The sequence below is a fragment of the Delphinapterus leucas genome, chromosome 20 (assembly GCF_059928025.1).
Source record: "Delphinapterus leucas isolate spDelLeu-1000000601 "Yukka" chromosome 20, BTC_Dleu_Yukka2, whole genome shotgun sequence".
NCBI classification, from domain to species: Eukaryota; Metazoa; Chordata; class Mammalia; order Artiodactyla; family Monodontidae; genus Delphinapterus; species Delphinapterus leucas.
In genome coordinates, this window is record NC_143148.1 from 40,654,647 (window position 1) to 40,668,570 (window position 13,924).

At 41.4% G+C, this 13,924-nt stretch overlaps 1 long non-coding RNA gene across 1 annotated transcript in view; it reads right to left on the reverse strand.

Annotated features, from left to right (window-relative positions):
* The window catches only part of LOC111179356 (uncharacterized), a 181,830-nt gene extending 168,735 nt beyond the window's left edge, over positions 1 to 13,095 (reverse strand). The window contains exons 1-3 of the long non-coding RNA XR_016390870.1: positions 10,221 to 13,095; positions 7,925 to 8,071; positions 7,245 to 7,288 (exon numbers count right to left, since the gene is read on the reverse strand). This is a non-coding gene — a long non-coding RNA (uncharacterized LOC111179356). The remainder of the gene's footprint in view (positions 1 to 7,244; positions 7,289 to 7,924; positions 8,072 to 10,220) is intronic.
* Positions 13,096 to 13,924: the final 829 nt, after the last annotated feature.

A 13,924-nucleotide genomic window follows, 5' to 3' on the forward strand; every position in this document is an offset into this window, starting at 1 on the left:
TTTGATTTGTATTTATCCGGCGTTACATTTGGAGAGTTGATCTTACAAAATATCTGCTTTAAGGAATTTATTGTGCTTACTGTTGTGGCTCGGAATAAGATGTAATTTTATAAATCTTCTGGTGAAACATTTTACTATATGAACAGTCTTATTATTTTAATTTGTCTACGTACTTAGTTACTTTAGTCTGTTTTATCTGCCTTGAGTAAGAGAGGTGTGTTACTGTCTCCCTAAAGCAACATGTTTCCTTAGATTTCCCATTTTATTTCTAACGTTTTTAGTTTTATGTATCTTGACGCTATGTCATTTGGCAAATAAATTTTCATGACTATTTTATCTTTATCATGGATTGTAAAATGACACTCTTTGTCTCCTTTAATATTATTTGGCCTGGAATAAAGTTTGTTGGAAACTAAGGTTGTCAGTGCTGCTTTCTTTGTTTTTGCATTTCCTCGGTAGTATACCTTGCAACAAATATTTTTCAACTTCTTTGGCTTTTAGTTTAATGTAGCCTTGAATGGGATTTTACTGTTGAACATAATAGGAGAAATCTGGTCTTCTCAATTGTTGGAAAATATTGTTAATCATACGGAATCTTTTAAAATGATCTAAAAATGCTGACAGACACCTTTCACCAGCAGCCCGCGCACCCCTCTCCGTGTGGTTTCCTCTGGGAAGCAAAGCTGTGAACTGTCAGCCCTTCATTTCACTCCTGGCTACTGGGTGGAATGTCTTGGTTAAGCAAGCATGCCTCTAGGCTATAGAGTCAGCTCAGAACTCTGAGAACATAGGTAAAATGAGAGGTAAATAAGATGTTACTACTAGGTAAAATCTCAGAGCTTACAATAATACTATTATCTGTTGGGGACCTCTCTACGTATTTTTCTTCCCTCTGCCATCTTCTCCCGTACTCTCAACGGGACAGTGGAGCCATAACAGCATTGTGTTGGTATGGGGATAAAATATGAGAAACTCATATTACAGATTTTAGATAGCATCTTCTGTCCAAGACAGGTTAAGACAAGGGCTTTGCCCGTCTACAAGGCCATGGGAGATATCAAGAGTCAAGTCACTATACGACTCCTACATGGCAAGTTACTATTATGTCCCAGTTACTATCTACCAAGAGATCTGCTCCAAGCACTTTGTATCTACTTAAAAGGACTGTGCCTCAGTTTTCTTATCTGTAAAAAGAGGATTAAATGAGGTAATGAGATGCACATGAAGAGTTTGCTCCCTTGGCCATCTTGTTTTATATCAACTTTCATACTGTTTCCATTGCCTCTCTGAACTTTATTTATTTATTTATGTCTATATTTTGCTTATTTTTCCCCAGTAGTTTGGAAAGAACTCATCCTTTAAAAATTTTTGCTTTGGTTGCCTTTTATAGATTTGGATCATAATTTTCTCTGACCCGTAAGATTTAATATCAACCCTCACCCTCTTGCACGATGAGCAATTGAAACCGTTTATTTTTCATGTCCCCTTTATAAATTCATTTTCCATTATATTAGTACTGTATAACTGGGAATTATACTTTTGAGAATTATACTGGTATTTACATTCAAGTTGAAAGGATATTTCCAGCTTTTGACTTTATATTGTTTTCTTTTCTCACAGTCACACTTAATGCCATGGTTTTCCCATTCTTGAGTCACAAATTTCAAGTCAGTTTCTCTGTTGTGTACAGATTGTATTCAAGCTCTTTTTCCCTCAAATAAGATTTCATTGGTAACATATTTTGGAAGTTTTTCAATTTCAATACGCTTTTTGTTTTGTTTTGTGTTAGTGTAGGGTTTTTTTGAAGTTTTGGGTTTTGTTTTTGTTGTTGTTTTTGCCTTCACCCATAAATGGTCATTTAGTTGGTTAGAACACTCTTGGGTCACACGCTTTTCTCTGAAAACACTGTACAAGTTGTTCAATTTTCTGGCATTTACTCTGCCCTTCTAGGTATAGATCTTTTTTCATTATCTCTTTTTACAGTACAGTGGCGATTTTTGATCTCCATATTTAGATCTTTTCGGCTTCAGAAAATTGTATCTAATTATACCCTTGATGATTGTTTTCTTTCAATTGCTCACTTTTAATCTTTAGAAATATCTAAAACGCATGTGTGTTATATCCATTCGCTGTCTCTTCATCCTTTTCTCATCTTTTGCTCTGTATTCCTCTGACATGTATTGGCTGTTCAATAAACAGTCTTGAAGGAAAGAAAACGAAGGAGGGGAGGGAGGGAGGGAGAGAGGGAAGGAAGGATCCAGTTTGGAGACATGTTTTCAAGTTTATCCTACTCAGCTTGGATTTGACTTTCTCATCATTTCTATCTTCACTGTGGGTACTTACTGATTCACCTCCCTACAGCTGAGTGTTAGCTTCCTTGGAACTTATTCTTCTATCACTCACTCCATTGTTCTCATATCAGTCTGTATTGTAGTTGTTTCCAAAAAGGCTTCCAAATAGTGTTCTGGGGTCCCAACTTCCTGTATTTCACCAAACATTCCATATGTTTCGCTCCACACCCAACTTGTATACATAGCAGCTTATTTTCAAGGTGATGTTATTTCTTTCTTTGTTCTGCACTATTTCCCAACAACCCCCTTTGACTTATATTTTTTTTATAAAAGTTCTTGAGTGATGCCACATGGAATTGCTAGTCTGTAACAGGTGTTCTTCCATTCAGGTATGGAGGGACCAAGGTGAGATCATCCCCTAGTCCATCTGTTTGGTTCTCTGACACTTGAAACCAATGACTCAATAAAACATAGGAATCACCTGTATTGTATGCATTGCTGCCAGGGCTTTCCTGTCTTTGCCCCAGTACAGCCCTTTCCCTGTAGGGGTGATGGCCCCTCAGATATAAGGGAACTCTGTCTGTCCTCACTGATTGCCTTCATTTATTTATTATTTATTATGTCTGTAAGTAGATATCGGTGGGACTAAACAGGACGTAGGAGACTCAACTGTCCCTGTCAAGAACAAGTGCTTTAAATAAATGACTAAAACTACTTTCACGATTGGTATAAACCCTGAGTCTCTGAGCCAGGTAGAGACAGTGTGACACTGTGAGTGTGTGTGTGCATATGTGTGTCTATGTGTCTGTGTGTATTGGATGAAATGGAAAATAAATTTTACCCTACATACTTCCATGCATGCAAAATATAGTACTGTAATATATTACTGTAAATAAACAGTAATATATTACTGTAAAATATGGTACTGTAATCTATTGTTTTTCTTTTTCTCCACTTTTATTTTAGCATCTGTTAATCCCAGAATATATTTATTCTGATAAAAAATTAACCTGGACTGTTAGCTCCCTGAGGACAGGGACTATGTACTTGGTTGACCAGTGAATCCGATGGCCAAGCCCATATGAGATGTTGACTGAATAAACAAGTGATTAAATAAAGGTTGGGATGAACCAGACCCACATATTTTTTCATATCATGGACAAAAATCTCCATTTCTTTCTACTTATTCTATTTATTTTAGTTTACAAATATGTTGCTCAAATTTTTAAATTAGAAAGTTAATCCTACCAGCATCCAGCATATGGTAATGATTTTAACGGAAATTTTTGGTTATTCCTCTTTATAAATTGCAATATTTCCATTTCGCATGTGTGATGATAAAAGTGTTAAAATTCACAGAATTATCTCACGTGACATCAAGAAGTTTGGTATGCACATTAAAAAAGTAGCAAGACTGGGACTTCGCTGGCGGTCCAGTGGTTAAGACTCCGTGCTTCCAATGCAGGGGGCGTGGGTTTGATCCCTGGTCAGGGGAAATAGGATCCCACATGCCATGTGGTGCGGCCAGAAAAACAAAAAGTAGCAAGACTATTACGGTTTAAAAAAAAAAAACAAAACTTTTTCTTTTTCATCAGAGTCATTAAAGGACATTTGGAAAACAAGAGAAGAAAATATTCCTATAATCCCAAGACTGAAGTGGTGTCACTAGTAACATCTCGATATGTTTCCTTCATATCGAGGTGTGGTTCAACGTGGCGCCTCATGCCTGTGGGTGTGAAGTGACCCACCAGCCTAACTCTAGTGGGAGGGTCGAATGGTGGTATTTAGGAAGAGGCATGGAATCTACAGCCCTGCAGCTGAGACGTTCCCTTTATCATTCTTTCCCATTTTGAAGAATAATTGCTGCTAGTAAAAACCCTCCACAGCTCTACATCCCATGGCAATCAAAGGGAAATCAGATGAGGGGGCAGAAATCAGAGGAAGCCGCATGGGACAAATGGGAGATGTGGTTGCACGAGGCAGGGCACAGAGGAAAGCAGAATGCCCTTCAAACAGGGTTTTGTAACAACTTTGTTATTCATGTTCTACCAATTTAACAGTTTCTAGTAACAGAAATTTGACAATTCTGCAGCTCACAATTACGGGCCTGACCCATGGAAATGTTACTTAGGGCAAAACTATTATGTGTCCAGAAGGGTGTGAGGAGAGAACGTGGCTGGCAATAGTGAGCCATCTGAGCAAAAAGATAATTCTCCTAGTAAATGCAGGCTAGACCTCTTACTGTGTGTTACTAATAAGGCACTGCTTTGCAATATTCAAAGGTTATCTGAATTATGGGCATGCCAGCCATCTAGAAATCTCTATAAAGTTTTCACTTCAGATTGGGTTCAACCATGCTAACCCATCTGTTGAGTGCCATTGTTAAATCCTAAATTAGATCCCACCCTTCACCCTCAGATTCCATACAACCTGTACTATTAATTATAGAAATCCAAGTCAGGCCCAAACCTATGGGATACAGGTTTAAGATTCTGACACCCAATGTAGACAGAGCAGATTCAACACCTGCCACTCGCTTCACAGAAAAGGGCTCTTTCCAAGGCCTTCCTGTGTGAGTGTGTGCCAAGTGCTACATATTTTTAGACATAATTAGTGGTGTTTACTTTTTGTTGTTAAACCTTTCCATATGTATCATATGGCATTTTGCTTCTTTCTATTCACTTAACATATGATCAAATAGCTCCATTTATTAAATGGGCTTCAGAGCCATCGTTTTAATTACTGCAAGATTCCCCATGCAATGTACACACCATCATCTATTTCCTCCACCTTTGGAGATCTAGACTGAAGAAGCTGCTTTGTATAATCCCCATGTGAAATACTCTCTGGAAAGGTTTAATGATTCATGCAAAGGGTTTAGACTTTTTGATATTGCATGAAGACAGATATCATCCATTGAAAAAAAGAAATGTACCAATCAGAATTCTATTTTATGTTGCTATTTTTTTTTTTTAGCACAACCAACCAACTCTCTATTCTTCTGTTTACATAAAATAGCTACTTATAGAGTAGAGCAATTACATAAGCAGCTACCTCATATAAAGATGCCAGGGGATCGGGTACCACTTCAGAAAGGGGTCTTAAGTCATAAAAGGGACGGCCCCAGCCACACACACTTCTCCTGTGGTTAGTTATTGTGTATTTTAATTCCTGACTCACGTCAAGATGTTTTCTGAGAGGAGCCAGTCCTGGAAGCTGGATGGAAGAATTGAAGATATTTGGGGACGAAGAGGGAGGCTCTAACCAGAGACTGTTAGGCCTCCTCTTTTCAAAACAACAAGAAATGATGACTCTCCTCCATCATATATAATTTAGCTCTGAGGTTTGGCAATTTCTGAGTAAAATGAATAAAAAATAAGGTGTGCAGTCATGTGAAATACCTTTGGTTAAGCTGCCCTGAGAATGACTAAATTCAAGACACAAGTGTGTGGGGGGAAGGGTGAGGGTAGACACACGCATTTAATACGCAGTACACACAGATAGTTCTCCCCTACTCCAGACAAGGGAGGGTGGGTCAGCAGGGGGCGGCATCTTCCCTGAGGGGGAAGAGTATTTTATTACAGACACTGTTGAAAAGGGCAATTATGTTATTACTTTAAAATTTTCTATCTACAACACACCCCCCTACTACCTGCACTCAGGGCAGACCACTCCCATTTACCCAACCTTGGCGTGCCACCAGCTTTCAAATACAGTACCTTATTACCCTTACGAAACAAAATCAGCTGGATTGGTTACTAACCCCATTTCAAGGAGAGGAAGCTGAGAGTCTGAATTTAAACAACTTGCCCTTGGTCATACAGCTAATAAGAGGTCCAGTCAGGATTTGAACTCAGAACATGCTGACTCAAAAGCCTACCTCCTCTAAAATATGCTGACTGCACAGGGATGATGGCTAGAGCTTTTATTCAGAGATAAAGAAGAAGCAAGAAGCGTGAGAGGGGAGAGAAAGAGAGAGCGCTACAGAGTGACTGCTTTTATAGTTTTCGGCCTAAGATCTTTCCCTTCTTACCTCATCATATTGTTTTTTTCTGGTTACCATCTATTGTGGGCTGAACTGCGTCCCTCCGAAATTCATATATTGCGGTCCTAACCTCAAGTATCTCAGGATGTGACTATATTCGGACACAGGGTCTTTAAAGAGGTCATTAAATTAAAATGAGGTCATTATGGTGGGCCCATTCCAGTATGACGGGTGTCCTTGTAAAAAGAGGAAATTTTGACACAGACAAGTCACTAACACAGAGGGAAGCCCATGTGAAGACACAGGCCACATCTACAAGCCAAGGAGAGAGGTCTCAGAAGAAACTGACCCTGCTGACACCACGATCTTGCACTTCCGGCCTCCAGAACCTTGAGAAAATAAATGTCTGTTGTTTAAGCCACCCAGTCTGCAGTATTTTGTTATGGTAGCCCTAGCAGACTAATATACCATCATCAGACTTACATGGAGGCTGCACTTTGGGGGCCGGGGGGGGGGTGGGTGGTGGGGCGGTGTGCCCCATGCTGAGACCCCACAAAGCCACTCTCTCAGTGTGATCCATTAGCTGGGTTCATTTAGCTCCACAGGAACTGGTTTACAGGATCAAGCCAGGACACACATATGTGTACCCAAGGGAGCGATGGGGTTGGCTTCAAATTGACATTCCTATAAGGGTGCTACCCCACCTTTCCCTTTTGTCAAACAGATATTTCCCAGAAAGTTGTATTAAATGTGAACTGGCTGCCGCTGGCAGAGATGACCCCCATTTGGTAGCTACTGAATCAGGGCCTTAACCAAACATGAAATGACAGAACTGTTTCCAGAGGAGGATTAATTGAGCCAACTCAAGGCGAACACAACGTATTCTGGCATTGCTTTTGACAGATGGAAATAAAACAAACATTAGCAAATGGATTGTAGCTAACAATATGTAAAATTAAAGAAGGTACCTTTTTAACTTTGCCTGGGAACGCACTGGCTTTTCTTAAAAAATCTGCAGAAAGAAAAAAAACAGAATTGTTAATCTCATTACACAACCAGTTAGCACATGCAAACAAGGGGAATTATAAGCCTTTGCATTCAGGGGAGGAAACGGATATCTGACACATGTATTTATTAAGGAGACTGGACTGGAAAATAGTACTGCTGCATTAATCAGAAATGGTGTAGAAAATACTTAAATAACACAACAGAATGTGCACAGACAGCAAAAGCTGCTTACAGACGGAAGCCTACAGTCTAAGTATTTTTATTTGAAGATCAAATTTTCAATTAATTTTTTTCAGCTTGTTGCCATCTCTTCCAAGCATCCCTGTTAATTGCTATAAAAACAACGTCTCTCCCTGTTTGAATTCTGGACATGGAGGCCAGAAGCTGTCAGCCATCTAGTGGGCCTCGGAGTATCAGGGCAGAAATCAAAACCACTGGGTAGAGGCTGAACCAGTATATCAGGGTCGAGAAGCCGACTGATCCGTTAAAAACCCCTTTCTTCATTTGCTCAGTTTTTCAAAAGTTACATTTATAAGCTCTAGCGTGTCACTGAAGAGGGCAAATAGAAGCTTTCTGTTATTGGGAATTTCCAAATATCCCAACCTCAGGGGGTCTGTGGCAGACCAGGGTCTATACGCACACTCAGTGGATCAGCGGAGAAGGGACCACTTGCATCCTTCTTCTTTAGAATGAACAGTATACATGTCCCTGGCTGCAAATGAGCTTGTCCACTTCCGGCGGGTTCACTGGTGCTGGAGCGCTCTCTTCTAGTTAACACTCTCATTGTCTGGGATGATGGGAAACAGGAGTTAGAAAGCAAGTGTATGCTTAAGACTTGGGGTCGGAAATAGGGTTACACCTTGAGTCGAGGACAGGATTAGAATGAAGGTTTGGGGTGTAGATACGTTCACATATGTTTGGGCTTGAGAGTCAGATTTAAATTTGAGGATGATTTTAAATTGAGGATAAAGGAGAATAATGGCACTGAGGATCAAATGGGTAGCATTATGTTTAAGTTAAAATAGTCCAGTGTGAGAAAGATAACATGGATGTTTTAAAATAAGGCAAATCTAATTTTATAACCCAGATCCATCACTTAATACTTATGTAATCTTGTATAAGTCACCTAAATTCTCAGCCTCAATATTTTCATCTGTAAAATGAGAAGAGTGTCTATGTTGTACCTTCTTGAAAGAAACAGTAAAAAATAATGGATAGATGATAGATTAGATCGATTTTGTTCCCCTTGTCCAAGAGGACATCTGGCATTGCTTGGAGACATTTTTTTTTTTTTTTACATCTTTATTGGAGTATAATTGCTTTACAATGGTGTGTTAGTTTCTGCTTTATAACAAAGTGAATCAGTTATACATATACGTATGTTCTCATATCCCCTCCCTCTTGAGTCTCCCTCCCTCCCACCCTCCCTATCCCACCCCTCCAGGCGGTCACAAAGCACCGAGCTGATCTCCCTGTGCAATGCGGCTGCTTCCCACTAGCTATCTATTTTACATTTGGTAGTGTATATATGTCCATGCCTCTTTCTCGCTTTGTCACAGCTTACCCTTCCCCCGCCCCATATCCTCAAGTCCGTTCTCTAGTAGGTTTGTGTCTTTATTCCCATCTTACCCCTAGGTTCTTCATGACATCTTTTTTTTTTCTTAGATTGCTTGGAGACATTTTTGATGGCCACAACACGACTTGGGCGAGGAGAGCTACCAAAATCTAGTGACTAGAGGTTCAATATTCTGCTACACACCCTACAAGCACAGGACACACCCCTAAGAATCACCCAGCCCAAAACGTCAATGGTGCTGATACTGAAAAACCCTGGATTTGATGTAGGTCAGCAGATGGTGGAAGACAGGTAAACAGCTAATGAAGAAATTGATTTTGGAGATTTACAGGTCATAAATCTATAGATAAATTGATCGATCGATAGACAAGAGATATTCTGACATGGGAGACGCTCAGCATTCAACAAATGGAAGGGACTTCTGATTAAATCTGAAGATTGGATTAACACCATGAGGGTTAGGATAAAACAGTGGATGTGGCTAAAGGCGAAATGATATATTAGCAATGAAGTTGTGTCAGCCATCACGCTAAGTGTTTTGTATTCTTATCGCATTTGAGATAGGGGTTCACCCAATTCTGTGACTAGGGTTACTGTTAGAACTATGGATCAAGTAAGGGTTGGGATCAGGGCTGGAGCTGGGGAACAGCCCACTGCAGGCCCTTCCCAAGGAACAGCCAAAGCTCACTCATTATTTTGGAAACATGCAGACGGCCCTGCCTGCGTCAAGTATCCTAATCTGCGTCAACTGCAGTTCAAGGAGACGAGAGAGGCAGAGCCTGCACAGGTCAGGCTGACGTGACATACACAGGTCAGGCTGATGTGACATGCACAGGTCAGGCTGGCCCACCCACAACTGATAGAAACTGCAGCACACGGATGACCCAGCTCTACACCAGTCTTTGCATCCAGGTCCATGAGGAAGGAGCCGGAGCAAGCTGGAGGGATCTGGGTTTCATGCAAAGGGACAAAGCTACAGCGTCTCAATACTAAATCTACTTTGAGAATACACAGCGGTTTGTTCCATACGTATTAAGAGAATAGGAAGTTTCTGAGGTTCAAGTGCTCTACTTTGTCTGCAGGAGCAGCAGGCAGCTCCAGAATCTACAAGAGGGCCTTGGAGGGGCCCTGGGAGCACTGGCCACCTGTAGGCACATCTTACCCTCAGGAAGTGGGATCGGCATAACCACACCAAAGTTTCAAGAAGACAGATATGGAATGTCATCCTACAGAAGAATGAAGAGACCTAAAATATTGCACGGTGGCCTGGCTGGGCAAAGACTGCTCGAACAGAACGATAACTGTCTGAATGGAACGTGGCAAAGGGGAGAAGAGAGGAACAGATTTGACAATGACTCACCTGCAACATCCAGGCGGAGGGTCACTGGATCTGAGAAACATTAGCAAACTGGTCCATGAACAGCATCACCAGTAAGAGGGTGGTTTGGTTCACAGGCCACCTGAGCGGCTGTTGTGAAACATCCTTGACACCATCCATCACCCAATGTTCTTATCCAGGCACACCCGGAAAGTGGGTTCCTGGTTATTCAGCACAGAAAGTCAAAGCCCTGGTGGGGCAACGAGAGCCTCCTTGTTCCTGGCAAGAGCAGTTTCTTCATATAAATTATAGACTGAAAATTGGTTTGAACATGTCTCTTGAATCTAATTTCCGGGGCAACTTCCCGTGGGCTCGATTTCCTCCCACGTTCTGCCAAAAAGTCTTGGTGAGAAAGGAGACGTCAAAGTCTGAACCACACCAACTTTGCTGTTATACTCCTGATGGGTTTCTAAAAACGAACAAACAAACAAAAACAACTTTAGTGAAGTAAAATCTATATATCATAATGTTTACTCATTTTAAGCGTGCAATTCAATGATTTTCTAATTAACTTACATAGGGTGCAACCGCGACTACAATTCCATTTTAGAACTTTTCTATCAGCTCAAGAAGATACTTGTGCTCATTGGCAATTAATCCCCGTTTCCACCTCCGAGCCCCAGGCAACCACTGATTGGCTTTCTGTCTCTACAGATTTGCCTTTTCTGGGCATTTCATATAAAGGGAATGATCTATTATGCAGTCTTCTGTATCTGGCAGCTTTCAACTAGCATAATGTTTTTTCAGATTCGTCCATGCTGTAGCGTGTATCAGTACTTCATTCCTTGTTATGACTAAATAATATTCTCTTGTGTGGGCATTCCATATTTTGTTCATCTGTTCATCTGTTGAAGGACACTTGTGCTGTTTCCACTTTTTGGCAATCATGAATGGTACTGCTATGAACTTTGGTAAAACCTTTTGTGGAGCAGCGTTTTCATCTCTCTAGGGTAGGTACCCGGGAGTGGATTTGCTGGGTCACTCGGTAGATTTATGTTTTCCCTGGTGATGTCTTGAGCAGCCAGTGGCCCAGCCTCCTCCTTGGCGTTGTGCAGGGTAACAATGGGAGTGCCTGAGAACTTACCAACTAGGTGTTCATAGCATTCATTCCCTAGGAGACTCCCTGTTAGGACTTGTAAAACTCTACCTACCTTTAAATTGAGGGCTGACTCATAGTAGCCATCTGAGGGTGTGATTTCAACACGATGATTCTCTAAAATACAAAAGACATGAAAGCATCTTGAAGACTTGACATCGCATAAGATGGTCATGTCATATTGCTGCCATCACTGGTATTATTCGCTTGTCATCTGCAATCTGAAAGGATGGGGTTTTAAGCTCTATGTGGTAGGATCAGGAAGCAGCTAAGATCTAACGCAAAGAGCCCTTGGCTCTGACGTTTGGTCCCATCCCTTCCACTCCCAGTGATGGGAACTTCCTGACAGTGATTTGCCCTTAAAAGCTTTACTTGCTTCACTTTGAAAAACAGGGCCACCAACCTCATCTGTCAGAGGTTCCACAGGATTAAACGAATTGCTGGCACATTCAATCCTGTCCCATGGGGCTGTTGGGTGGTTAAATTACTTGACCCTAACTTTAACCAAGAAAGCTTGTGTATCTCAAAGAAAACCTCAAAGAACTAAAATATGTTGCAAGATGGGCTGCCTAAGATTCTGAGACCAATCCTCCAACACCAGCTGGGTGTCCTACAACTTAATTCTGACACCATCTACTTGGGAACAGTATCAGTCCTACAAGACTGCCCCCAGCCCCTTCAGATGACAGTCATAAGCCCAAGTTGTCATCTGTTCTTCTGACTGACCAGCTATAGAGAGGAGGTTCCAGTGACCGCCCCCTCCTAGGGTTTGGTTAATATGCTACAGCAGTTCACAGAACTCAGAGAAACATTTACTTACTAGATTACAGGTTTATTATAGAAAGACAGAACTCAGAAACAGGCAGATGGAAGAGATGTATAGGGCAAGGTACGTGGGAAGGGCACTTAGCTTCCATGCCCTCTCCAGCCTGCCTCCCTCCCAGAATCTCCACCTGTTCACCACCCAGAAACTCTCCAAACTCATCCTTTTGTTTTATATAGAAGCTTCATTACACAGGCATGATTGATTACATCACTGGCCACAGGTGATTGACGTCAATCTCCAGCCCCTTTCCCCTCCCGGGAGATCAGGGGGCCAGACTGGAAGTTCCAACCCTCCAATCATATGGCTGGCTCCCCCAGCAACCAGCTTTGGGCTGCCAATTACCTCCCCCCAGCTTCAGGGGATTTATGGAAGTCACCTCATTAACAAAACCTAGGTGTGGTTGAAAGGGAATTGTTATGAATAACAAGATACCCATTTCACCTTCATGACTCTGCAGCCATTTCAGGAACAAAGGACAAAAGACCAAATATTATAACAAAATATACGCCCACTGTTCTTCCAAGGGTTTGGGGAGCTTTAAGCCAGAAACAGAACAAACACCAAAAATATATTTCTTATTATAAATCACAATATCACACTGCTTCATTTTATTCACTTATCCATTTTATTTCTCTAGGGGATTTATTTGTACAGGATTTTGATATCTCTCTTTTAAATAGAAATAAACAAAAACAATAACACAACACATTGATAAGGCCTTTTTGAAATATGCATTTATATCAATTAGATCATTCAGACGATTTAAACCTGTGGCTCTCAAGCCTGGTTGCTCTTTACAATCACCTGGAGAGTATTCAGTAACACTCAATGCCTGGGCAGCTGAGAGAGGTTACAGGACTTGCCCAAGTCATCCATCTAAGTTGTGATGCCACTGGGATTTGAACCCAGGTCTCTAGATTCAGTCCGGTACTCCATTTCCTACACCATATTTTCTAGAAAGAAAATTGACCTAGAGTTTAACTAAAATTAACTTAAGTGGATGCAAGTCCTGGAGTGGAGAAAGGAAAATTTGAGTCCTTGGCAAAAATATACGGATGAGTGGCAATAACACACTCACCCAGAACAAGTCCACAGGAGGGCCTCATCTCACCTGGCCCAGTGTATGCCGAAACCAGGGCCTAGTTTGTTATAAAACTGCTTACTGTGAAGAAGTTCAGAGAGAAGTGGAGATTCTAAAGGGATAGATAAATCTATAAGCAAGACTACTGAGTTGGTAAAACTCCCAGCTCAGCAGTTCAGAGCCAAAAACAAAAAGGCTTTGTGGGCAGGTGGGTACCTTTATTATAGTAATCAGCTCTGGGCCCAAGAAGCAATGAGGTCATCAGGGTTCCTGGGATGCTCTGAGGGAAGTGAGTAAAGAAACATGTAATCACGTGACACCCGGGGGTGGGGGCTACCAACTTAGGGCCTCTCTGCACCCAAGGCCCGAGTAAGTTTCAGCCAACTTGGAAATCTTCATGGATTGATGGTGGAGACGCTGAACTGGAAGGAATACACTTGAAGAATGAGAAAACTCACAAGAACAGAATGGGAGTTCAAGATCATCAAGACAAGCCCCTTGTTTTACAGGTTAAAGAAAATGAAGACCAGAGAGGGGCAGTGACTTGCTTCAAGGCCACAGAGCTAAGTGGATGGCAGGTCCAAGCCTCCCTGCCCAGTGCTTCTTCCACCATCAAAAACCAAACATGAAAACATGGGCAAAACACAGACAAGCCCCAGTGATCATCAGGGAGAAGAGATTTG